This window comes from Scyliorhinus canicula, chromosome 16 (genome assembly GCF_902713615.1).
Source record: "Scyliorhinus canicula chromosome 16, sScyCan1.1, whole genome shotgun sequence".
NCBI lineage: Eukaryota > Metazoa > Chordata > Chondrichthyes > Carcharhiniformes > Scyliorhinidae > Scyliorhinus > Scyliorhinus canicula.
In genome coordinates, this window is record NC_052161.1 from 128,995,210 (window position 1) to 129,020,897 (window position 25,688).

The 25,688-nt window shown below is 44.9% G+C and overlaps 1 protein-coding gene across 3 annotated transcripts in view; it reads right to left on the bottom strand.

The window, feature by feature from the left end:
- The window catches only part of tp73 (tumor protein p73), a 240,042-nt gene that overhangs the window by 187,110 nt on the left and 27,244 nt on the right, over positions 1-25,688 (bottom strand). The window contains exon 1 of one of the 3 annotated variants that reach the window (XM_038821911.1): positions 27-123. The exons of the other annotated variants lie outside the window; for them this stretch is intronic. The gene's annotated coding sequence lies outside the window, so the exon portion shown is untranslated. Of the gene's footprint in view, positions 1-26; positions 124-25,688 lie in introns of those variants that run through there. 3 annotated transcript variants of the gene reach the window in all.

Genomic DNA, 25,688 nt, shown 5'->3' on the forward strand with positions numbered 1-25,688 from the left:
AGAGCGTCACTTGCTTATTACTGTACCTGAAGTGTTTTTTTTTAACTCCACGGGGATCTTGTGAGCAGGAGTGGTCTGCTATTGTGAAACCACATTATTTACTGCAGCTCAGCATGTAGCGTCCCTGTCTCCAGGGCGACGGCATCTGGTGCCTGGGAGAAGATTAGGTGGAAGTGTGGCAAAGGCTTTTCCGGGCATGCAGGCAGGACTTTGGGTGGAGATTCGGCAAACTTGAAAAGAAAAGTATTCACACACATAAGTCAGTTCAGCCAATTGCAGACGAGCCGGATTTAAAGGGAACGGGTCAATGCCAAAATACTGGTTGATCTGCCAACCGTGGATTGGGCTGACGGTGGGCAACAATATCGTCTGCAATTCAATGATGTCACCCATGGCCACACAAAAAAGTAATTGGAAGCTGCACCACTGATATCTCTCCACCCCCCCCCCCCCCCATCTCAGTTGTTTGAGGGATTGAGTATTCAAGTTATACAGGTCAGGAATGTCCCAGTTTGATTTCTTGTACTGAGCTGTAACAGTCTGCCTCAGTGCCCTTGAGTAATGCAAGGAGAAGACATTTATACAGATTCCCACCTATGATTGCTATCCACTGGGACACACTAGAAATACAAATGTGCAGGCGTTAGGTTAGCAGGACTTGGCTCAGGGAAAAAGTTCAAAGTCCACCTAGTTCATCTCTTACTATCCTTGGTAGTCACAACAATAATGTAGTTGTTGACTAATCATTGCAATCAGCCTCTATTAATTGCTCTATAACAGACAGACACATAGACAAGGAAAACCTAAGGTCTTAACTCATCCCTTCTTCCCAAGCATGCTATGTCGACCCAAATTACTCATATACAGTATCCCAAGACATAATTTTCCTGAAGGGAATCTATCTCATTTGCATCTGAATGACTTAATGCTATCTGCTTCCACTGTCTCCATGGAGAGCTTGTTCCAGATTTATCTCAGCTGTGACGTTGTCTGTGGTTCAATGACCTGGCAACACTCACTCTCAGGCTCATACCCGAATGTCCATGGTTCATGAAACTGCACCACGCAATTGAATTAGTGCCGTAAGGAATCAAAAAATGGGGGAACAGAATGGGGGGAAAATTGCACAACAAATATTAAGTGCAATAGCCTGGGCAGATCATTAATTCACTGCAGTGGGATAATTTGCTATAGCCAATAAAGCAGCTGGTTCAGAAGTGGAACATGCAAGAACATTCTCCATATCGATGACAGTGTGCCCAAGGCTGGGGTAGGGAGTAGAATGGGCACTGTTAGAGTAGGCATGGCAAGTAGATGACTTGATTCTTCCCAGAGGAACAAGCAAAACAACTGCTTCGGGGTAAAGGGCTGGAGGAGTGACAATTATAATCTAGTCTTTGAGATTCTGGACTCCTCTTCACCTCTAGTTGGTAGCAAACCTTTTTTTTTTTTAAATTTAGATTAGCCAATTATTTTTTTCCAATTAAGGGGCAATTTAGCGTGGCCAATCCACCTACTTTGCACATTTTTGGGTTGTGGGGGCGAAACCCACGCAGACACGGGGAGAACGTGTAAACTCCACACGGACCCAGAGCCGGGATCGAACCTGGGACCTCAGCGCCGTGAGGCGGTTGTGCTAACCACTAGGCCACCGTGCTGCCCTCGTTGGTAGCAAACCTGGTGCTCCATGATTTCTGGATCTCCACCCATGTCTCGCATGTGGTTCGACTCTAGAGCTGGAATTTAGGCTGTTTGCATTCACTGGCCAGCAGAAGGAGACAAAGAAGATAAATGCCAAGAAAGACAGAATAGCAAGAGTATGCCAATCAGCCATGCTCTGCTATTCAATTAGATCATGGCTGATCTGAACCGCAACTCCTATGATCCATATCTCTTGATATCCTTGCCCCACAAAACAATTATTTATCTACACCAATTTCCAAAACTCAATTCCGCAGATTAAGAGGGGGGGGGGGGGGGGGGGGGGGAGAGAGAGAGAGAGAGAGAGAGAATTGCCAGATTTTTGCTACCCTTTTCAGTGCAAGCCCACATACCGATTTTCCTCCTGGAGGGCCTAGCTCCAATTCTAAGATTGTGACCCTTTGTTCTCGATTCTTCCACCAGAAGGAATAGTTTCTCCATATCTAGCCTATCAAATCATTTTAATGGTTTTAATCACAGCATTGCCATCTTCTATACTCAAGAGAAGCCAAACCATTTTTTGCAACTCATCCTCAGTTTAGCCAGCAAGCCAGCCAGCGCAACTTGCATGGAACAAAGGTTCAGAAGTTCTCATAGCTGACTGCTGTCCCGCTGACTTGCATCACAAAAACTAACTTTTGGGAACCAGTGTGCAGAGAATATGCAAACTCTGCACGGACAGTGACCCAGAGCCGGGATTGAACCTGGGACCTCGGCGCCGTGAGGCAGCATTGCTAACCACTTTGCCACTGTGCAGCCGCTCCCTTAAATACATCCATGGCAATTGCCTCAACCACTCTCATGCAAAGTTCCACGTTCTCCTGAACTCCTAATTATTGACCATCTCACATTAGCCTCCAGTTCCAGTACTAGTAGTGTAATCATACCCTTAACTAATAGACAATGAAGCAGCACAATACCTGAGGATGTTGAATGATGGGTTAGCAGCTCGTTATTGTGGAACGTGATATGGATTCAAACAGCCTAGATGCCTTTCACATTTATCAGCAGCCAGGGTCACTCGTGTTACATAAAAAATTAAAAATGGCACACTAGCCAAGCCTCCATACAGTGTTTATTAGAGTAATTAATTAAACTTATTTAAATTAGCATGACCTTGGCATGTAATCCCACGAGTTGCACGAGTGTGCAGTCCCCTGGCCCCGAGCTGAGCTTCAATCGTCAAGTCTCTGCAAGGTGCCACCCCTGCAACATGACACTCTAGCAAGACTATTTTGCAGTGGAAGATTTGTTAATTCGCAGCTATGATAAGCTGCTTGTTGATTTCAACTCCTAACGCAGGCACCATCTTAAGGCAGTCCTTCAAAAGGAACATCTCTGGAAAGCACAGTCTATTGATCTGGGATATGCCATGCGACCAACTTCTCTTTTCCCATCCTCAATTTCCTTGTACTCTCTAGTGAAATGCTGGCTCTTATTGGTCTACAGTTCCACAAGTGATAGGGACTCTCATCTGACCCAGGCAAATATAATTTCAAAAATGATGTCCTAACTCAACATTTACTCTCTTTTACTTGTCCCAAGTGACAATAATTTCAGGAATAATTTCCTAACTCAACAAACACCCACACATACATTTTATATCATGGGCCAATGGATTGTGATAACAGTGGGAATCCTAGCTGATACTCCCCCAGCCGAGACTGAGTAAAGCCACTGTAACTGGGGCTGGTTTAGCTGGGGCTGGTTTAGCTCACCAGGCTAAATCGCTGGCTTTTAAAGCAGACCAAGCAGGCCAGCAGCACGGTTAGATTCCCGTACCAGCCTCCCCGGACAGGCGCCGGAATATGGCGACTAGGGGCTTTTCACAGTAACTTCATTGAAGCCTACTCGTGACAATAAGCGATTTTCATTTCATTTCATTTCATAACTCCCTTACCACCTTCTGGACAAGACCAGCTAACCAAGCACAGATGTTCACCCAATAGGATAAATAAACTGGAAGGTGACCAACAGCAAAGAGCAATGTTGATGCCAGCAGTTACCTGGGGAATATTTGAGACTGAATATAATTGCAAGGCACAACGCTAAGCATTCAAAGTCAGCAAATTAATCAGGTAATTAGCTATTTGACCATAATGAACTGGAACCATAGGTTAACCAGTAACTGGTTAGAATAATTACAGTGAAGATGGAGGTTATTCGGCCTATCTCTCTGAAAGAACACCCACCTTATCTCCCAAAATTCATTAACCCCACCTAATCGTTGGACACTATGGGGCAATTTTGTTTGGCCAATCTACCTAACCTGCACGTCTTTGGACTTTGATTCTCTTGATTTCTGTAGTTACCTTGTACATCAAGGACTCTTGATGTGGTAAGGGAGTTACAGTGGCTTTACTCAGTCTCGGCTGGGGGAGTATCAGCTAGGATTCCCACTGTTATCACAATCCATTGGCCCATGATATAAAATGTATGGGTGTTTGTTGAGTTAGGAAATTATTCCTGAAGGACTCTTCCAAGGAAAACATGTACGGGACTACCAGGTACATGCTAAAACTGCCAGTATTCCCATCAACTTGAATGGGGTCGATCAGCTTAATATTTTCCGTTTTTTCCAGCCAAGGAAGGTCGAGTGATCAAAAGATTAATTTAACACTTTTCCCATTTCTGCTTATTTCTTTCTGCTTACTTTCTGCTCCTCGGAGCCATTAAAGGAGTGGAAATGGAACAACACCTTGCACTCTCAGCACCCAGTGAACCAACACTCTCATAGCATAGTTGCACCTGGAGAAAAACTCCTACTGTGGTCCACTGCTTAAGAAGGAAGGGAGGCAGAAGATGGGAAATTATAGGTCGGTTAGCCTGACTTCGGCATTGGTAAGATTTCTGTGTCTGTTATTAAAGATGAGATTGGGAAGTACTTGGAAGTGCATGGTAAAATAGGACTGAATCAGCACGACTTTGTCAAAGGGAGGTCATGTCTAACAAATCTGTTAGAGTTCTTTGAGGAGGTAACAAGGAAGTTAGACAAAGGAGAACCAGTGCTTGTGGTTTATTTAGAATTACAGAAGGCCTTTGAAAGGTGCCGCATAAAAGATTGTTAAATAAGTTAAGAACCCATGGTGTTAAGGGTAAGGTCCTGGCATGGATAGAGGATTGGCTGACTGGCAGAAGGCAGAGTGCGCAGATAAAGGGGTCTTTCTCAGGATGGCAGCCGGTGACTAATGGTTTGCCTCAGGGCTCTCTGCTGGGTCCACAACTTTTCACAATATACATTAATGATCTGGAAGAAGCAACTGAAGGCACTGTTACTAAGTTTGCAGATGATACAAAGATCTGTAGAGGGACAGGTACTATTGAGGAAGCAAGGGGGCTGCAGAAGGATTTGGACAAGTGAGGAGAGTGGGCAATGAAGTGGCAAGTTAAATACAATGTGGAAAAGTGTGAGGTTATGCACTTTGGAAAGAGGAATTTAGGTATAGACTATTTTCTAAATGGGGAAATGCATAGGAAATCAGAAACACAAAGGGACTTGGGTGTCCTTGTTCATGATTCTCTTGAGGTTAACGTGCAGGTTCAGTTGGCAGCTAAGAAGGCAAATGCAATGTTAGCATTCATGTCAAGAGGGCTACAATACAAGACCAGGGATGTACTTCTGAGGCTGCATAAGCTCTGTTCAGACCACATTTGGTGTATTGTGAGCAGTTTTGGGCCCCGTATCTAAGGAAGTGCTGGCCTTGGAAAGGGTCCAGAGGACGTTCACAAGAATGATCCCTGGAATTAAGAGCTTGTCATGTGAGGAATGGTTGAGGACTCTGGGTCTGTACTCGGAGTTTAGAAGGATGAGGGGGGATCTTATTGAAACTTACAGGATACTGTGAAGCCTGGATAGAGTGGACGTGGAGAGGATGTTTCCACTTGTACGAAAAACTAGGACGCCACTTCAGACAAAAGGGACGATCCTTTAAAACAGAAATGAGGAGGAATTTCTTCACCCAGTGCGTGGTAAATCTGTGGAACTCTTTGCCGCAGAAGGCTGTGGAGGCCAAATCACTGAGTGTCTTTAAGACAGAGATAGCTGGATTCTTGGTTAATAAGGGCACCGTGGTTATGGGGAGAAGGCAGGAGAATGGGGATGAGAAAATATCAGCCATGATTGAATGGCGGAGCAGTCTCGATGGTGCGTTGCTTGGAGGCGAACTTGCAAGTGGTAGGTGTTTCATTGCATCTGCTGCCCTTGTTCTTCTAGGTGGTGAGGTTGTGGGTTTGGAAGGTGCTGTTAAAGGATGTTAGAGTGCATTTTGCATAGAGTAGGCACAAATGCCACAGAGTCAGCGGTGAAGGAAGTGAATGTTTTAAGGTGAGGGATGGGGTTTCTATCAAGCTGGTTGCTTTGTCCTGGTTAGTGTGGAGCTTCTCGAGTTCTTGCCTGTTGTTGGAAGCACACACATCCAGACAAATGAAGTCATTTCACCCTCCTGACAGATGGTGGACAGACTTTTGGGAGCCAGGGGGCGAGTTACTTGTCACAGAATTCCCCGTATCCGATGTAAATCTTGTAGCCATAGTACGTATATGGCTGTTTAGTTCAGTTTCTGGTCAATGGTAACCCCAGGATGTTGATAATGGGCCATTGACCATCGGGGGGGGGGGGGGGGGGGGGGGGGTTAGGGTTAGGGCCTTTTATCAGCCCAAGCCTGAATATTGTCTGTGTCTTACTGCAAATGGATACAGACTGCTTCAGAATCAGGAATTGCGAATGACACTGAACATTGTCCGATCAGAGAAAATCCCAACTTCTGACCTTACGATGAAGAGGAGGTAATTGATAAAGCAGCTGGAAAGATAGTTGGGCCTGGGAGACTACCCAGAAGAACGCCTACAGTGATGCCCTGAGAATGAGATGATTAGCCTCCAACAGCCACAGCCATCTTCCTTTGTGGTACATGTGACTTCAACCAGTAGAGAACATTCACTCTGATTGCCACTGATTTCAATTTTGCTGGAGGTCCTAGATAACACATTCGGTCAAATGCTGCTTTTCTGTCCAATGCAGTCATTCTTATCCCAACTAAGCAGCCACTGAACAGGTTTTGGGAAAACAGTGAATAGATACCCAACAGACATTGAGCGTACACTGAAAAGAAAACTGCGTAATAGACAATGAGTAATCATTGGGCATGTCGTGAACAGGCACCGAGGAGATGTTAAGCAGGCATTTTTATTTATCCATTACATGACTATAACCCAGATGAATAGAGGACCTCATGAATACCATCAGTGCTGTCACTGAAATCACTATCCATTTCTGTCAAAAATCCACTGACATCAGCGTGGAAATATTTATTTTGTATGTGATGAGGCATGAGCCCTCTACTGGAGCAAGGATGATATTACGGCTCAGAATTTGACTCAGTTACTTACAATGTTAAAAACTGAAGAAGGAGCCGTGCTCCGAAAGCTCGTGTTTGAAACAAACCTGTTGGACTTTAACCTGGTGTTGTAAGACTTCTTACTGTGCTCACCCCAGTCCAACGCCGGCATCTCCACATCAAAACTGAAGAGTTTACACTCCATTGCAGCTAATATTCCAATATCCACAAGAAAAGTCAAAAACCTCAAGTATTTTGCCCTACACTCTCTGATACACCACCAGCATGTTCATTCTTCAATGAGAGCCTGGGCAGCAGTTGTTATTCAACTATGAATGGCATCATAACCATTCTCAACTGATACTGTCCATGTGCGTGTTTCAAACTAACTGACAAAGAAATATTCTCAAAATAGACAGAAAAGCACTCCAGGGTCTTTAATGGAGTGTGAGCACACTTTGTGACACAGACCGGACAGCAGTTTACATCGAGGCTGCTTTCACAATTGCACAAATACTCCCACTAAATAGTTCCAGAGGCTAGGATGTCAACAATGTGTGCCAACTTTGATACACAGCTTCACAAACCCATGAAAATCCTTCAGCACCACAAGTACACATGTACCGAAAATTGTCTCAGGTATAACAAGAGGCAATGTCACTAAAGGACGTTGTTGCAAAACTAGGAGATACTGAGAAAGTATTATCAAAGGTATTAAAATTTAGTTCTCTGGCCGTGGAGGGTGGGTGCAGAGCGTGGAAAAATAAAATGTATCCATCCCAGTCTTGTACATTTTCATTCACCCAACGCTATTGCTTTTTTGGAAACGAGGTGTCAAATTTCCATCACACGTGTGTGAAAGACTGTTCTTGGTGGTGCTTGTCGAGAGAGAAATGATAGCCAAGACAACTCCTCGTTATTCCTCAAAAAACACCATGGGATCTTTAACGTTCACCTGAGCCTCTTATCCATGGCTGCATTGCACTGATGGGCTCCATCATTTGATAAGTCATGGAGCAGAACATCTGGCTTACAGACCAGGAACACTATCAAATTAACTTAGCTGATAAGACAGACCTGGTGTACGGTTAGGGGAAGTGATCTGTTGCACAACAGCATCCTGCAATTGTTCCCACAGTTTCTCATTAAAAGTCCTAGATGCAGTAAGAATGGCAGTTTCTGAGCAATTAGTTTATTTGTTCTATTTGCTGTTAAACTTCTCCTTCATACAAAAATAATTTTACTGTTAAGTGCAATGAACAAAGAAATAAATATGTCTTGTCCAACACTCCTCGGTCAGCAAACAACATTAAAAACAGACTATTTTGCAATAAAATCTTTCACTGTTTGCTAGACATTGCTATGTTAAACTTGGGCTGCTGTACTTGTCTGTAAAAGTAGCATATTGGTTGTATGGTGCTTCGAGATGGTCCGGTAATGCTATATATAATGGTAGCACAATGGTTATCACTATTGCTTCACGGTGCCATGGTCTCAGGTTTGATTCCCGGCTTGGGTCACTGTCTGTGTGGAGTCTGCACGTTCTCATTGTGTCTGCATGGGTTTCCTCTGGGTGCTCCAGTTTCCTTCCACCAATCTTGAAAGATGTGTTTGTTAGGCGAATTGGACATTCTGAATTCTCCCTCAGTGTAATCGAACAGGTGCCGGAGTGTGGCGACGAGGGGATTTTCACAGTAATTTCATTGCAGTGTTAATGTAACCCTACTTGTGACAATAAAGATTATTATTAAAAGCGGAGGGTTTAAAATTTTCCTCCATTGCTATAAATGCCCATCCAAGGAAGTAACCACAAAAATGCCCAAATTGTTTCACACAAGAGTACTATTAACTCAAATACTGTATAGTGAGTAAATTGCTGAGAGTAAAACACATAAGTCATAAAGGTACAATAAAACTGTCACAACAGGCTAGACCTGCTTACAAGCAGCTGCAAGGGATGTTTTACCTTTTATTTATAGATTGAACTGACTATACAAAAGCATCACTGTCAAGATATTTGACTTTTCATTCAACTCGGCTTTGTATTAACATAGATAGCTGTGTCGTTTTTGCTTTTTTTTCACAAACGTCCATCACATATACTGCATACAGTCCCATCTTTTAAGCTGCTTCGACTGGTAGGAAATATAGAAAACTCCTTTCATGCTACGAGTGCATGCAATAGTCTTAGAAGTTGTGCAGGATATGGGAAACAATGCCGATTATTATGGTTATTAACTCTTGGTTTATGCCCTACTGCAAATCACAGCATGTGGGATCACTGCACTCAAGTCACAAGCCCAGGAAGAACAAATGGCACAGTTGCATTGTGTCCAACTCAGCCCTCTGTGCATGTTCATCGCTTGAAGCAGGCACCCATCCATGCAATACACTTTGCAGGTACTTGAGTTTGAGATAACACAACTCAATTAACTAATTATACTATAAGGAAGGGGTGGTTGTAGTGTTCGAACAAGGGTTGGTTTTTACTGTGCAGAACATAAGTTGTGTTGCTCTGTGATCCTAACATAAATGGTTGGGCTTGTCTCATTACACAAGATATAAACTAGTTTAGTTAGAGCATGGGAATTCTATTCTCCAAAAGGGCAAAGCTGTGCAGCAAGAGTTGTGTCAGAACTATAATGAAGCATCAGTAACAACTTCAGCAGAACGTAAAGACATGCAGCAGGTGAACATATGTGAAGCATCTCTCAAAAGTGTTACTGTTGATGATGTTAGATGTATAGCGTGAAAAACAATCTAAAAGCCAGTTTTTCATGAGCTTAGTAACAGCCTAGGACCATGGTTGAACTGTCACTGTACATGTTCAATCTAAAAATTTTAAAAAGCATTCAGGATCAATGTAAACCCAGAAGAGCAGTGCAACAATGCAATGAATCTACTCTTCATTATGCTTCAAATATAGATAACACAAGGATAAAGACAAGTATTAAATGAAGTAAGAGTTGAATATAGTAATAATTATGAAAAACCTCCTTCCTGTAAAAATTACCAGAGCCTTCTTCGTATGTATTAAATAAGCCTTTATCGAATGTTGTTTACTTATAATTCAGTTTTAATTTGCATGCTGCACAAATTGGTGAAAACTTTCACAAGTAGACTGGCATTTCCTCTTTTCAATTTAAGTATAATTAGTTGAAAACTATCAATAACCTGGAATTTTAGAGAAAGAGAGGATGCCTGTTGAGGCTTGCCTTGGTCTGAAAGTGATAGGTGAAAACTCTAATTACCAGGGACTGTGCGCAATCAGGGGATATGAAGAAGTGAAAATGAAAAGCAGTAAGTGACACTGGTTGTAATACGTTTGCAGCTATCACAATCCATAGTGCCAATGATTACTGAATGTTGCTCTTCCCTTTTACAAATATAATTAGTATCTGGAGCTAACAACAGATTCAAATTGCTTCCAAATTTCAGCTTTTGTTTCCTAAATGTAACCTTGTTGAATGTTATTCCTAAAATTTCTTACAATAAAAAATGACCACCCACCGACTTCTGCATTACAGCCATGAATGGAAAATCCTTGGAAATTAGATTAGGTGGGGCACTACAATTGGCATAAGACTCCCGAGACTAACGGGTTCACTGTACAAAGGAAATAAAGATTTATATTAATATAGCACCTTTCATGACCTCAGGGTATCCCTAAATTATTTACATCCAATTAATTAAGTACTTTTGTGTAGTCAGTGTTGTAATCTCGTGAACCCAACGAAAAATCGGTCCAATAGTCTGTATTGGAAAGTATGTCTACATAGATGTTGGGTGAGAACAGGAACGGACATTGCTGTCAGATTCTCTAGTTGAATAGTCTGCCTATACACAGTGTTTGCACAAGTGCAGAAAAAGAAAAAGTGATTTGGGAAGATTATTTAAGTGTTTACAGCCCAACAAATACGTCTGCCTATTGCAAAACCAACAACAATGCCTCAAGGTTCTCATTTAATTAACTACTCGATGTTCCCTTATGAGAAGCATGTACATTAGACTAGTTCATTGATCAATCTAACAGGCCTGCAAGCCTGTCTGCAGAACCTTACAAGTGTAAGTTTGCTGACTGCGGTTTTAGTCTAATGGGAATATACAGTTGCATCTATTAAGCCTATGACGTTTTAGTCTACTGGGTTTGAGCTGGTGGAGCTGAACTCTATTTAGATCAGAGATTTCAATGCAGTAGGCCTGTGGGATTTCTGTCTTCAGGGCTCGTGGGGTTTCAGTGAATAGGACTAGTGGGGTTTCAGTCTACAGGGCCTGTAGGGTGTTCAGTCTTCTTTTCCGGTTGCTCCATATTCCTTTGCATTCCAGGTAGAGTATCCTTTATCTGTAAATCGGAAAAGCAAACATATCCAAAAACAGCATTTTTTGAACCTCATTGACCATTAGTGCGAGAAGTCTTTGACCCAAGCCAACAATACCCAAGCTGACATTAACCTCACCAAATGCACTGTATCCATCAAGTGAACATATACCATTACATCACTCAAAGGTCTGTTTATCCCTATTGCAAGAGGAGAGAGTAATTAACAACTTAGACCATATGCCCGTAAGACATAGGCATAGGAGCAGAATTAAGCCACTTGGCCCATCGAGTCTGCTCCGCCATTCAATCACGGCTGATATATTTCTCATCCTCATTTTCCTGCCTTCTCCCCATAACCCCTGATCCCCTTATTAATCAAAAACCTATCTATCTCTGTCTTAAAGACACTCAGTGATTTGGCCTCCACAGCCTTCTGCGACAAAGAGTTCCACAGATTCACCACCCTCTGGCTGAAGAAATTCCTCCTTATCTCCATTTTAAAGGATCGTCCCTTCAGTCTGAGGACGTGCCCTCTGGTTCTATTTTTTCTCACAAGTGGAAAGATCCTCTCCATGTCCACTCAATCCAGGCCTCGCAGTATCCTGTAAGTTTCAATAAGATCCCCCCTCCTCCTTCCAAACTCCAACAAGTATGACAAGCTCTTCATTCCAGGGATCATTCTTGTGAACCTTCTCTGGATCCTTTCCAAGGCCAGCACATCCTGCCTTAGCTAAGAGGTCCAAAACCGCTCAAAGTACTCCAAATGGGGTCTGACCAGAGCCTTATACAGCCTCAGAAATACATCCCTGCTCTTGTATACTGCCCTCTCAACATGAATGCTAACATTTTTTTTTTGAAATGATTTTTATTGAGTTTTCATATTTTATATCCAACAAATTACAAATTATTAGAGGAAAAAAAACACGCAAAAATTAACATGTATATTTACAGGTAAGCATCTTCATAATAACAACTGTGGCCGCCCCCTTTAGCTGGCATACATATTTTACATTCCCCAATATGGCCGAGGCACATGTTTATAGGCAATTATTTACAGTTTGGTTTTGGGCCTTAGCTAGCCATCAAACCCCCATAACGAACCCGTAGCCCCCCCCCCGCCCGGCTACCTTCCCCCGATTCCCATCCATTTTCCCCTGATTCTTGGCCACCCGACTATTCTTCCTCTTGTTCGTTGGCCACAAACAGGTCCCGGAACAATTGCATGAATGGCTCCCATGTTCTGTGGAAGCCGTCGTCTGACCCTCGGATGGCGAATTTGATTGGAGAGATTCAGAGAGGTCGGACAGCCAGTCTGCAGCTCTGGGCGGTGCTGCTGACCGCCAGCCAAACAGGATTCTACGGCGGGCGTTCAGGGAGGTAAAGGCTAGGGCGTCCGCCCTCCTCCCCAGGAATAGATCTGGCTGGTCTGAAACCTCGAAGACCGCCACTATCGGGCATGGCTCCACCCTCACCCCCACCACTTTGGACACAGCCTCGAAGAAGGCTGTCCAGTACTCCACCAGTCTGGGGCAAGACCAGAACATGTGGGCGTGGTTGGCCGGGCCTCTTTGGCACCGTTCACATCTGTCCTCCACCTCCGGGAAGAATCTACTCATACGGTTTCTTGTTAAGTGGGCTCTATGTACCACTTTTAGTTGCATCAGGCTGAGCCTTGCGCACGTGGAGGTGGAGTTGACCCTATGCAGTGCTTCGCTCCAGAGTCCCCACCCTATCTCAATCCCCAGGTCGTCCTCCCATTTCATTCTTGTTCCGTCCAGTACGGTGTTGTCCCTTTCTACCAGTCGGTCATATATGTCGCTACAGTTCCCTTTCTCTAGGATACTTGCGTCCAGTAGGTCTTCCAGTAGTGTCTGTCGTGGCGGTTGTGGGTACGTCCTTGTCTCCTTTCGTAGGAAGTTTTTGAGCTGCAGGTACCGTAGCTCGTTCCCCCCGGCTAGCCAAAATTTCTGTCAGTTCGTCCAGTGTTGCGATCCTGTCGTCCGTGTATAGGTCCCTGACTGTCAGCGTCCCCCCATTCTGCCTCCACCTTTTGAAGGTGGCGTCAGTCAGTGCTGGTGTGAACCTATGGTTGTTGCAGATGGGGGCCTTGTCCGACATTTTGGTCAGGCCAAATTGCTGCCGCAGTTGGTTCCAGGATTGGAGGGTGGCTGTCACCACTGGTCTGCTGGAGTGTTTTTTGGGTGGGGATGGGAGTGCTGCCGTGGCGAGGGCCCGGAGGGAGGTCCCCATGCAGGAGGCCTCGTCCGCACGCACCCACTCGGCTTCTGGCTCCTGGATCCATCCCCTTACTCGCTCGGCTGTTGCCGCCCAGTGGTAGAATTGTAGATTCGGGAGGGCTAGCTCCCCCCCCCCCCCCCGGATTTTGTTTTTTGTAGGACCTTCTTTGGGATCCTAGCATTTTTACCCCCCCCATACGAACGTCATGATAAGTTTGTCCAGCACTTTGAAAAAGGCCTTGGGGATGTAGATCGGAATGGATCTAAACAGGAAGAGGAACCTGGGCAGTACGTTCATTTTGATCGTCTGGACTCTCCCCGCGAGGGAGAGTGGGAGTGTGTTCCATCTTTGCAGGTCCTTTTTTACTTCCTCCGTCAGGCTGGTGAGGTTCCATTTGTGGATCCCTTTCCAGTCATGGGCTATTTGGATCCCCAGGTAGCGGAATTTGTGTCGGGCTTGTTTGAACGGCAGCCCCTTTAGTGCTGCCCCCCCCTTGCATGAATGCTAACATTACATTTGCCTTCGTAACGACTGAATCTGCACGTTAACCTTAAGAGAATCGTGAACAAGGACACCCAAGTCCCTTTGTGTTTCTGATTTCCTGTGCATTTCCCATTTAGAAAATAGTCTATGCCTCCATTCTTCCTTCCAAAATGTATAACCTCACACTTTTCCACATTGTATTCCATCTGCCACTTCTTTGCCCACTCTCCCATCCTGTACAAGTCATTCTGCAGCCCCATTTTTCCTCAATACTACCTGTCCCTCTGCATATTTTTGTATTATCTGCAAACTTAACAGTGCCTTCAGTTCCTTCTTCTGGTGGTCCCAGCACCGACCCCTGAGGCACGCCACTAGTCACCGGCTGCCATCCTGAAAAAGATCCCTTTATCCCCCCACTCTCTGCCTTCTGCCAGTCAGCCAATCCTCTATCCATACCAGAATCCTACCCTTAACACCATGGGCTCTTAACTTATTTACCTTATTTAACAGCCTCCTATGCATCACCTTGTCAATAGGGACTCTAAATAAATCATGTCTATTGGTTCTTCTTTGTCCAATTTCTTTGTTACCTCCTCAAAGAACTTAAAATATCTATTGCAGCACACTTTCAACTCACACAAGGCACCACAGGATTTACAAAGCCTCAAGATACAGTTGTGAAACGATAAAAGAGGCCTCCCTATCTGATTTGTGCAGTGCCTAAAACTAGAAACAAGAGAAGTGTGACGAATGTAGGATTTTTGATATATTGGATTATAAATATTTAGCAATTTAAGAGTTAAACACCTGGGGTTGGAGTGTGTTTGACTGCAGTGGTCATGCTTTTAAAGGAATCTTGTTTTGCAAGATCAAAAAGCTTTTAGGAGACAGAAGTGAAACTGACCAGAGTACAAAGTCTGGGCACTATTGCTTAACTAGGGGGAAGCCCCTGGGGAGTTAATGTGTTTTCAGCCTGGGGATATGATGTCATTGCTAGATTGAGCTACAGTAGTCAGACATTTTGAGAATAAAATTGAGTTGCATTCTGGTGTGGCTACTCTTTAGGCCACAAGTAAAGTATTTTGCTCTCACCATAGGATAGTAAACAATAAAAGATAAATAGTATTAACTTTCTTTTCTTTTTATTACTTTTTCTGAGTTACAAAGCCAGGGCTCAGAGTGTGGACAGGGGTGAACCCCTAATCCAGCTCCTTGCCTGCTCCAAAAACCAATTCAAATTGAATCCAATTCATGGTCTCCACAAGAGAGACATACAAGATCCAGGCATTACACCTGACCTCACGCTCATCTTAGCCAAAAGGCCAAGAAGTGATGATAAATAGTATTTAAAGCAGTGCAGACTTGTCGGAGGAAGGAAGAAGCTGAAACAAGCCAGTTAAAACAGCTTTTTGAAGCCATCCAACCAGAGTCTGCAGGAGTTCTAATGGGAGCCAGATCTGTTCTGGAAAAAATATTACTCTGTGCCATTGGGACATAGGAGCTCGAGAGTCGTATGTTTTTTTTCTTGTTGTTTAATTGGGAATCGAAATAGAAATTAAGGGTATTGTATTTACTGTATTTAGTAGTATTGTTTAAGGGTTATTGTAAGCTATTTCCAGGTGTTATATTACAGGGTTTAATACTGTGTTAATAAAAAAGTTTTGTTTAAAAATACCAAATACCTATTTCGTCGTGAAATCACTCCTGGAGTGAAGTATTCTTTCTGCAGTTGTACAAAATTAACTGGTTTTGGTCCAGTATCCTAACCACTGTTGGAGTCTGGTCTTAGATCGTAATACAAGAAATAAAGAGTGCTAAGCAGAGAAGAAGTAGGCAGAGATGTAATTATACACTCCCCATTTAGTCATTTTATGGAAAGTATATCGTTCACATTAGGCTGTAGATCACTTCCCATATTTATTTAAAAGAATTTACAGTGCAGGAGGAGGCCATTTGTCCCATTGAGTCTGCACTGGCCCTTGGAAAGAGCACCCTGCCTGCAACCCAGTAACCCCACCCAACCTTTTTGGACACTAAGGGCAATTTAGCGAGGCCAATCCACCTAACGTGCACATCTTTGGACTATGGGAGGAAACCGGAGCACCCGGAGGAAACCCACACATACACGGGGAGAATGTGCAGACTCCGCACAGACAGTGACCCAAGCCGGGAATCGAACCTGGTTGTTATAGTTTACTTGGAAACCTAACAAACATGTTCTGACTTATTTCATTCAGTTTCACAGCTTTTGCTAGTCCATTTTCATAACAATTAGGGGTTCAGAACTCCTTAAAACCAACAAGCCAAATTTGAAGTGGTTATCTCATCTCCTATCAGTCACCTCTTCAGTGTACTTCCAGGCCTGAAGATGACAGGGAGCTTAAGCTATTGAAGGACAAAAGGACTGTGGCAGCACCGCAGAGATTTTATGCATTTCTGCAGAAATATTATTTTGTAGTTGCACACTAGCTGCATATTGATGGAAATGACCTTGCAATTGATGACTACTCATATTTGATATGTGGGATGCCCAGATTAACAGCTGTGTGCAGTCAATGATGCCCTGAACCTGCGGGATTCTAGCCAGAGATGCAAACCTGAGCACTTACCTATTTTGATTGAAATCATAAAAGGCAAAATTCACATAATTGCTGATCCTGGAAAACAACCCATCATTCACCTGCCTTACGCATTCATAGGTTGCCGACTGGGAGATCCTGCATATATCTCCAGCAGAGCCCTAGAAGGACCGAGTAACCCCACCTAACTGTGCTGTACTGTTCTAACCTTTTTGGACACCAAATGGCAATTTAGCATGACCAATCCACCTAACATGCATTGTGGGAATGTGGGAGGAAACCGGAGCACCCAGAGGAAACCCACTCAGGCACAGGCAGAACGTGCAGACTCCACACAGACAGTGAGCCAAGCAGGGAATCGAACCTGGGACCCTGGCACTGTGAAGCAGCAGTGCTAACCACTGTGCTACCGTGCCGCCATTACAGGTTTCTCATCTTTAAAAGAAAAATCAGCTCTTCTGTTCTTTTGACCAGTGAATAACTTTACATTTCCCTACATTTTTATCCATTTCCCATCTTGTTGTCCACTCACTTAACCTGCCTATATCCCTTTGCAGCCTCTGTGTTCTTCCCAGAGCTAACCTTTCCATCAAGCTTTGTATCATTCACAAACTTAGATACATTATCTGTCTCTCCATTTATAGGTGCTAGTCATATTGCCTCTTTTCCGAGGTCCAAGACAGCCAAAGTGCCACCTATCTTGATGTGACCCAGAAAACTTGTGTTGAAAGTAGATTCTCAGCAAATGTATTGTGAACAGATCCTATTATGCTATGATAAGAATGCAGCTGTGAGAACTGAGCATTTATTGAAGTTTCATGGAGATTGAATGAGTCCCTTCAATTATCATTGTGCTTTTGCCTCGTGTTCACAGGAGAGTATGGGGAATCTCACAAAACTTGTGGATGTACCATCACATGTGAAAGTCAGCTGAAATATCACCCCGATGAGTGATGTTTAAACAGCAACCTGGCTCTCGAGGGGGATTTGAATGCAGGGAGCCCAATACATTCCAGTTAAATACCAAAGTCAACAGGTTAGAATTGGCTCCCCATACGCTTCAATTTTCCCCAGTTGTCATTCCTCACCTCCAATCGAACCCTAGGTGTTCCTGGAAGTTATGATTATCTCTCTTCCTTCCCCCAACTCTTCAACTTGTTCCTTACCCCATGTGTAACTCTCTCCAGCCTGAACATTAGCCATAAGTAACTCTTCCCAGCCTTTCCACAAGTGAGGAAAAGTTCAGACAGCTATTTGATGCTGACCACCTACAGACTTTACGATCAGGTGCGATTTGGGTTAACAGGAATGAAGAAAGGGATGACAGCTCGACTGTTTGACAGAACAGAGCACAATACAGTGGAAGGAGAAACTTACATGTGGAAGAAATTTCTAGAAAACATCAGTGGGCTCAGCAAATAATAAAGCTCTTGAGCTACTGAATAATGGTACAATGCGACAGTTTTTGATGAATAGAGGAAAGCATTGAAGAGCCTTAATGGCCTCAACAGCCTTTGCTCATGCTCAGTAAGAAAAACGGAAAACTCTGGAAATACTCAGTAGGTTGGGCAGCATCTGTGGAGAGAAATGGAGTTAGCATTTCAGGTCAATGAAAGACCATCAACCTGAAACGTTAATTCTGTTTCTCGTCTTTAGGTACTTGCAGGTGCGGGGCTTCCTCCGCAGGCAGGTCTCAACCTTCCTGCTCCTACCACCAAGGGGGATACAGGACAGGGTAGTCGCTAGAGTGTGGGTGGGAGAAGGGAGGGTTTCTGACATTTGCAAGGAACTCATGGGGTCAGGGGAGACGCACACCGAGGAGTTGAAACGCAAGTGGGAAGAGGAGTTAGGAGAAGAGATAGAGGATGGTCTCTGGATGGATGCGTTGAGTAGAGTCAATGCGTCTACAACATGTGCCAGGCTCAGCCTGATACAATTTAAGGTCATTCACCGGGCCCACATGACAGTGGCCTGGATGAGCAGGTTCTTTGGGGCAGAAGATAGGTGTGCGGGAGGGTCAGCAAACGATGTCCATATGTTCTGGGCATACCAGAAGCTTAGGGAATTCTGGCAGGGGTTTGCGGAGGTCATGTCCAAGGTGTTAAAAACAAGGGTGGCACCGAGTCCGTCCAGAGGTGGCAATTTCCGGAGTGTCAGAAGACCTGGGAATCCAGGAGGAGAAAGAGGCAGATGTTCTGGCCTTTGCTTCCCTGGTAGCCCAGAGACGGATTCTATTAGCTTGGAGGGACCCAAAGCCCCCGAAGTTGGAGACCTGGCTATCGGACATGGCTAGCTTTCTCTGTCTGGAGAAAATCAAGTTCGCTTTGAGAGGGTCAGTGTTAGGGTTCACCCGGAGGTGGCAGCCGCTCGTCGACTTCTTTGCGGAAAATTAACCGTAGGCAGAAGGTGGGTGGGGGGGGCTTTAGATTAGTTTAGAGTAGGGGGTTAGTAAAGGAGGGGGGGGGGGGGGGGTTTAGATTAGTTTAGAGTACGGGGTTAGTAAAGTTGGGACCTGTAAGAGAGGATGACGGCTTTTGCACTATGTTTATAAATTCATACACTTCGTTTATTGTTATAAAACCATAAATACCTCATTAAAATGTTTATTAAAAAACTGTTTCTCGTCACAGATTCTGTCCAATCGGCTGAGTATTTCCAGCACTCTCCATCTTTATTTCAGCTTTCCAGCGTCTGCAGTATCTGGCTTTTGCGTTGCTACACAGTACACTGACTCACACACACACACACCATGGATGTAAAAGCAACCACTTCCAACATTAATTTGCAGCTAGCTGTGATTATGTTCCACACACCTGCCCAATTACACCATCACATTCCCCAAGTAATTGCCCTCCGGAGAGAGGCTGGCTGGGCTAGCACAGCAACATGACAATTAAATAACAGCGATTCCTATAGGTGATGAGAACAATTGAATATTCCATTTGGACCTAAACCGAGAAACATGTTGATCCAGAATGCAGCACGTGCTGTGACTTCACATGCTAGGTGTTGATTCATTTAACTCTTTGCTTCCAACAATGCACCCACAAATTATCGTATAGTGGTCATTTGTCAAAGTTTTCAAAAATATACCTTTTCTGTGATTTTATTTTCCCACTTCCCTGAAGAAAATATGGATGACAAAGACCATTCAATCCATGTGAGTTATTATCCACCCCATTACCCGATCTCTCAAAATCTCTACAAACGTTAGCCTCCTTTACCTTTCTGCAACTGGTGTAATGGGCCTGTTCCAAGGTTTCAGGAAATCCTTTGATGGTTCATGCAAGGAGTTATATTTTGTACGCAAGTTTATGGAGTAAATGTACAGTTGAGCCACATCTTGGTCTCACCCAAAATTCATAAATAGGAGAAAATCGGAGTGGAACCGCGATGAATTTTTATTTGCATCTTAACCTAGTGGCACTGAGTTAATTGCAGCCTCCCGACTCCTATTCCAGTTGAAGCCAGCTAACATGGTTCAATCACAAATTATCTTGTGACCTTCTGCTTCAAATTGTTGGCTTTCACCCACCTTTGATCATAAGACCATAAGACATAGGAGCAGAATTAGGCCACTTGGCCCATCGAGTCCGCTCCGCCATTCAATCGTGGCTGATATTTTCTCATCGCCATTCTCCTGCCTTCTCCCCATAACCCCTGATCCCCTTATTAATCAGCCCATCATTAGAGGGGTTATTTGGTCAGAATTTAGATCCACGAGTGGATGGTAATGCAGGCCAATGTCACAGATATTACTTTTTCTTGTCCACTTGTCGGATTCCCACACTGTGATGCCAAGTCCTAATTCTGGACCTTTACAACAATGCTTTTTCAGTCACCAACTTTAGGGAATGAGCAACTGCAGCCTCAGGGTCAGTCACAATTTTCTCTGCCTCTGTGGAAGACCCATGGTCGGAAGATAATGGAGATAAAGACTAAAGAGAGAAAGGAATGAGAAAATTGAAAACTAGAGTAATATATATATTTTTAAAAATTCTACATCTAAATATTCATAGAAGAGTTACAGCACTACCATGCCCATTCTCACTCTCTGCAACAGTAGCTCAGCTAGCCCCACTCCATCATTCCTTGGAACCCTACAGATATTTCTCCAGGTGCTGCTTAAAATTTCCTTGAAAAATCATGATTGAATCTTCCATTGCAGGTCTCGAGGTATACATTCCCTATCCTAACCATGTATTGATATCGATGATAGATCTTTCTTCTCATCCATCAGAACAAGAAGTTGAAATGCACTGTGTGTAAGAAACAGGAGTGTGAGAGCACAGGGAATGGGATTTCCTACTCCGGTCTCTGATGTGGAACTTGAACCCACAACTCACAATGGGGTGTTGCATGTTCCCTACATATTTGTTTTGTGACTGCACAATTATAGGAGTACATTATCAATCAGGAAACCCAGTTATAACAGACCGACTTTTTAGTTCTGGATATTGTGTATTTTGCAGCATATCCCCAAAGTGTCACCAAATATAAACTTTGAAGTTCCTATCGCCATTCATTTACTGATCTCTCAAGTTGCCAATATGAACAGATCCTGTTTTTCTATACTTATTCAAGGGATATGAACATCGCTGGTAAGGCCAACAATTATTGCACATCCCTAATTGCTATTGAGAAAGTGGTGGCGAGTCGCTGGTTTGAAACACTTCAGTTCATCTGGTTTAGCTCACTGGGCTAAATCGCTGGCTTTTAAAGCAGACCAAGCAGGCCAGCAGCACGGTTCGATTCCCGTACCAGCCTCCCCGGACAGGCGCCAGAATGTGGCAACTAGGGGCTTTTCACAGTAATTTCATTGAAGCCTACTCGTGACAATAAGCAATTTTCATTTCATACACATAGGGTTGTTAGGTGGACAGTTCCAGGTTTTTGACCCAGCAACAGTGAAGGAATTGGACGAGAAATTACAGGTGGTGGTGTTCCCATGTGTCTGCTGCTCTTGTCCTTCTAGGCGGTAAAGGTTGTGGGGTTGGAATGTGCTGGCGAAGGAGCCTTGTTGAGCTACCGCAGTGCATCATGTAGATGGTACTCATGGAAGCTGCTGTTTGCCAGTGGTGAAGAAAGTGAATGTTAAAACGGTAGATGGGGTGCCAAAAAAGTGGCTGCTTTGTGCTGGATAGTGCCGAGCCTCTTGAGTTTTTGGAGTTGCATTTATCCAGGCAAGTGGAGAATATTGCTTCACACTCCTGACATGTACTTTCAAGATGGGGGCAAGGCTTTGGAGAGTCACGAGGTGTTACTCATCATAGAAATCCCACCCTCTGACCTGCTGTAGTCACAGAACTTACATGGCTGGTCCAATTCATTTTCTGGTCAATGGTAACCCCCAGGACGTTGACAGTGAGGGATTCAGCAGTAATAATGGCATTGAATGTCAAGGGAAGGTGGTTTTATTCACTCTTGTTGAAGATGGTCATTGCTTGGCACTTGTGTGGCATGAATGTTACTGCATTTATCAGCCCACATCTGATTATCCAGCTTTTGTTGCACCCGATATGGACTGCTCCAATATCGGAGGCATTGCAAATGATATCGAATGCTATGTCTCACTTTTGACCTTATATTGGAGGGAAATTCACTCATGAAGCATCTGAAGATTGTTGGGCCTTGCACACCATCGATGTTGGGGGGCTGTCCTTGGACACCATCCTTATGAACTCCTGATGTAGGGGGGCTGTGATGATTGTTCATCAACAACCAGGTGCCAGGTATGATTCTAACCAGGAGAATTTTCTCGCCGATTCCTATTGACTTCAATGATCACTTTCCTGTCACTTAGTAAAAGTTGCCTTGGTGTCATGGGCAGTCACTTTGACCTTACCTCTGAGATTCAGCTGTTGTCCATGTTTGGATCAAAACTCTAATGAGATTTCCCTTTGGGCGGAACCAAAACTGAGCAGCTTATTAATGAATAAGTATCAACAACATTTTCTATCACATTGTTGATGATTGTAAGTGGACTGACAGGGTGGTAATTGGCCATTTTTGATTTGTTCTGCTTTCTGTAGTCAGAAAATACCTGGACAATTTTGCATATTGTTGGATATATACCAATGTTGTAGCTATAATGAAATAGCTTGGTCAGGGGCATGGTTAGTTTTGAAGCACAAGTCTTTAACACTACAGCCAGGATATTGTCAGGGACCATAGACTGCTGTATCCAATGTTTTCAGCCATCTCTTAATATCACGTGGAGAGAATCAAATCTGTAATGCTGGGAACATCAGGAGGAGGCCAAGGTGGATCATCCACTAGGCACTTCTGGCTGAAGGGATGCAAATGCTTAAGGCTCATTTTTTTTTTAAATTTAGAATACCCAATTCACTTTTTTCCAATTAAGGAACAATTTAGCGTGGCCAATCTACCTAGCCTGCACATTTTTGGGTTGTGGGGGCGAAACCCACACAAACACGGGGAGAATGTGCAAACTCCACATGGACAGTGACCCAGAGCCGGGATCGAACCTGGGACCTCGGCGCCGTGAGGCAGCAGTGCTTTTTTTAAAAAAATTAATTTTTATTGAAATTTTTGAAAAATGCATAACAACAGAACAATAATAAACACCCCCCGGCACCCATAACAACGCATATAACGAACCCCCCCCCCACCCCCCCATCCCAATAAACAACAAAATAAATTAACAATAAATTAAATTAACATAAACAATGCCCCACTGAAAACCCCCTTTCCCACCCTCTCCCCCCCGGGTTGCTGCTGCTGCTGACCTAGTTCCCTATCTTTGAGCCAGAAAGTCGAGGAAAGGCTGCCACCGCCTGAAGAACCCTCGTACCGACCCCCTCAGGGCGAATTTGACCTTCTCCAGCTTAATGAATCCCGCCATGTCATTGATCCAGGTCTCCACGCTTGGGGGTCTCGCATCTTTCCATGCAACAAGATCATCCGCTGGGCTACTAGGGACGCAAAGGCCAAAACATCGGCCTCTTTCGCCTCCTACACTCCCGGCTCCACCCCAACCCCAAATATCGCGAGTCCCCAGCCCGGCTTGACCCTAGACCCTACCACCCTCGACACCATCCTCGCCACCCCCTGCCAGAATTTCCCTAGTGCCGAGCATGCCCAAAACATATGGGCATGGTTCGCTGGGCTCCCCGAACACCTAATACACCTGTCCTCACCCCCAAAAAACCTGCTTATCCTCGTCCCGGACATATGGACCCTGTGCAGTACCTTGAACTGGATGAGGCTAAGCCTCACACATGAAGAGGAGGAGTTCACCCTCTCCAGGGCGTTCGCCCATGTCCCCTCCTCAATCTGCTCCCCCAGCTCCACTTCCCACTTAGCCTTCAGCTCCTCTACCAACGCCTCCTCCACCTCCTGTATCACCTGATAGATGTCAGACACCTTCCCATCCCCGACCCACACCCACGAAAGCACCCTATCCCTTACCCCCCACGGGGGCAGCAAAGGGAACCCCTCCACCTGGCACCTAGCAAACGCCTTGACCTGAAGGTACCTGAACATATTCCCCGGGGGAGCTCAAACTTCTCCTCCAGCTCACCCAGACACGCAAACCTCCCGTCAATGAACAAGTCTCCCAACTTCCGCATGCCCACCCTGTGCCACCCCAGGAACCCGCCATCAATGTTCCCTGGGACAAATCGGTGGTTCCCCCGCAGCGGGGCCTCCACCGAGCCCCCCACTTCCCCCGTGTCGCCTCCACTGCCCCCAAATCTTGAGGGCAGCCGCCACCACCGGGCTCGTAGTGTACCTCGTTGGAGGGAGCGGCAACGTTACCAGTGCCTTCAGGCTCGTGCCTCCGCAGGACGCCATCTCCATCCGTTTCCATGCTGCCCCCTCCCCATCCATTACCCACTTCAGTACCATTGAGACATTAGCCGCCCAATAGTACCCAGAGAGGTTGGGCAGCGCCAGCCCCCCTCTATCACTGCCCCGCTCCAAAAAGACCCTCCTTACCCTCGGAGTCCCATGCGCCCAAACAAATCCTGTGATGCTGCTGTTCACCCTCCTAAAAAAGGCCCTCGGAATGAAAATGGGGAGGCACTGAAACAAAAACAAAAACCTCGGGAGCACCGTCATTTTAAAGGACTGTACTCTACCCGCCAACGACAGTGGCAGCATGTCCCACCTTTTAAACTCCCCCTCCATCTGCTCCACCAACCTAGTAAAATTAAGCTTATGCAAAGTCCCCCAACTCCTAGCCACCTGAACCCCCAGGTACCTAAAACTCCTCACTGCCCTTTTTAACGGGAGCCTACCAATCCCCTCCTCCTGATCTCCCGGGTGTACAACGAACAGCTCGCTCTTGCCCAGGTTCAACTTATAGTCCGAGAAACTCCCAAACTCAGCAAGAATCTCCATCACCTCCGGCATTCCCCCCACCGGGTCTGCAACATACACCAGGTCATCTGCATAAAGCGACACTTGGTGCTCCTCCCCACCCCGCAGTGCTGACCACTGCTCCACCGTGCTGCCCTCTGAGGCTCATCTTTTGCACTGATGTGCTGAACAATATCATTGAGGAGGGGGACATTTTTTCAGTCTCCTCCTCCAGTTAGTTGTTTAATTGTCCAATTGGATAATTAAATTACTGATGATGTAAGCATGACATCAGGGTCAGATGACCGAGATCGCAAGGGAGCAAGACACAAAACAGTCTGCGAGCAGAGTATTATATACTACCATGAGGTCTTGGATGCCAGTAGTTCTAAATTTAATACTGGCTATCTCCAAGTTACTCACTGAACAAGTGAAACCTATTTGAGCCAGAAGGCAACACAAGCAAAGGACAACAAGACAAGCCATAGTGGCGGAGTCTGCAAGTTCTCCCCGTATCTGCGTGGGTTTCCTCTGGGTGCTCCGGTTTCCTCCCACAGTCCAAAGATGTGCAGGTTAGGTGGATTGGCCGTGCTAAATTGCTCTTAACTAAGGTACCCCACTGGTTTACGGGGATAGGTGGAGGTGTGGGCTTAAATGGGGTGCTCTTTCCAAGAGCTGGTGCAGACTCGATGGGCCAAATGGCCTCCT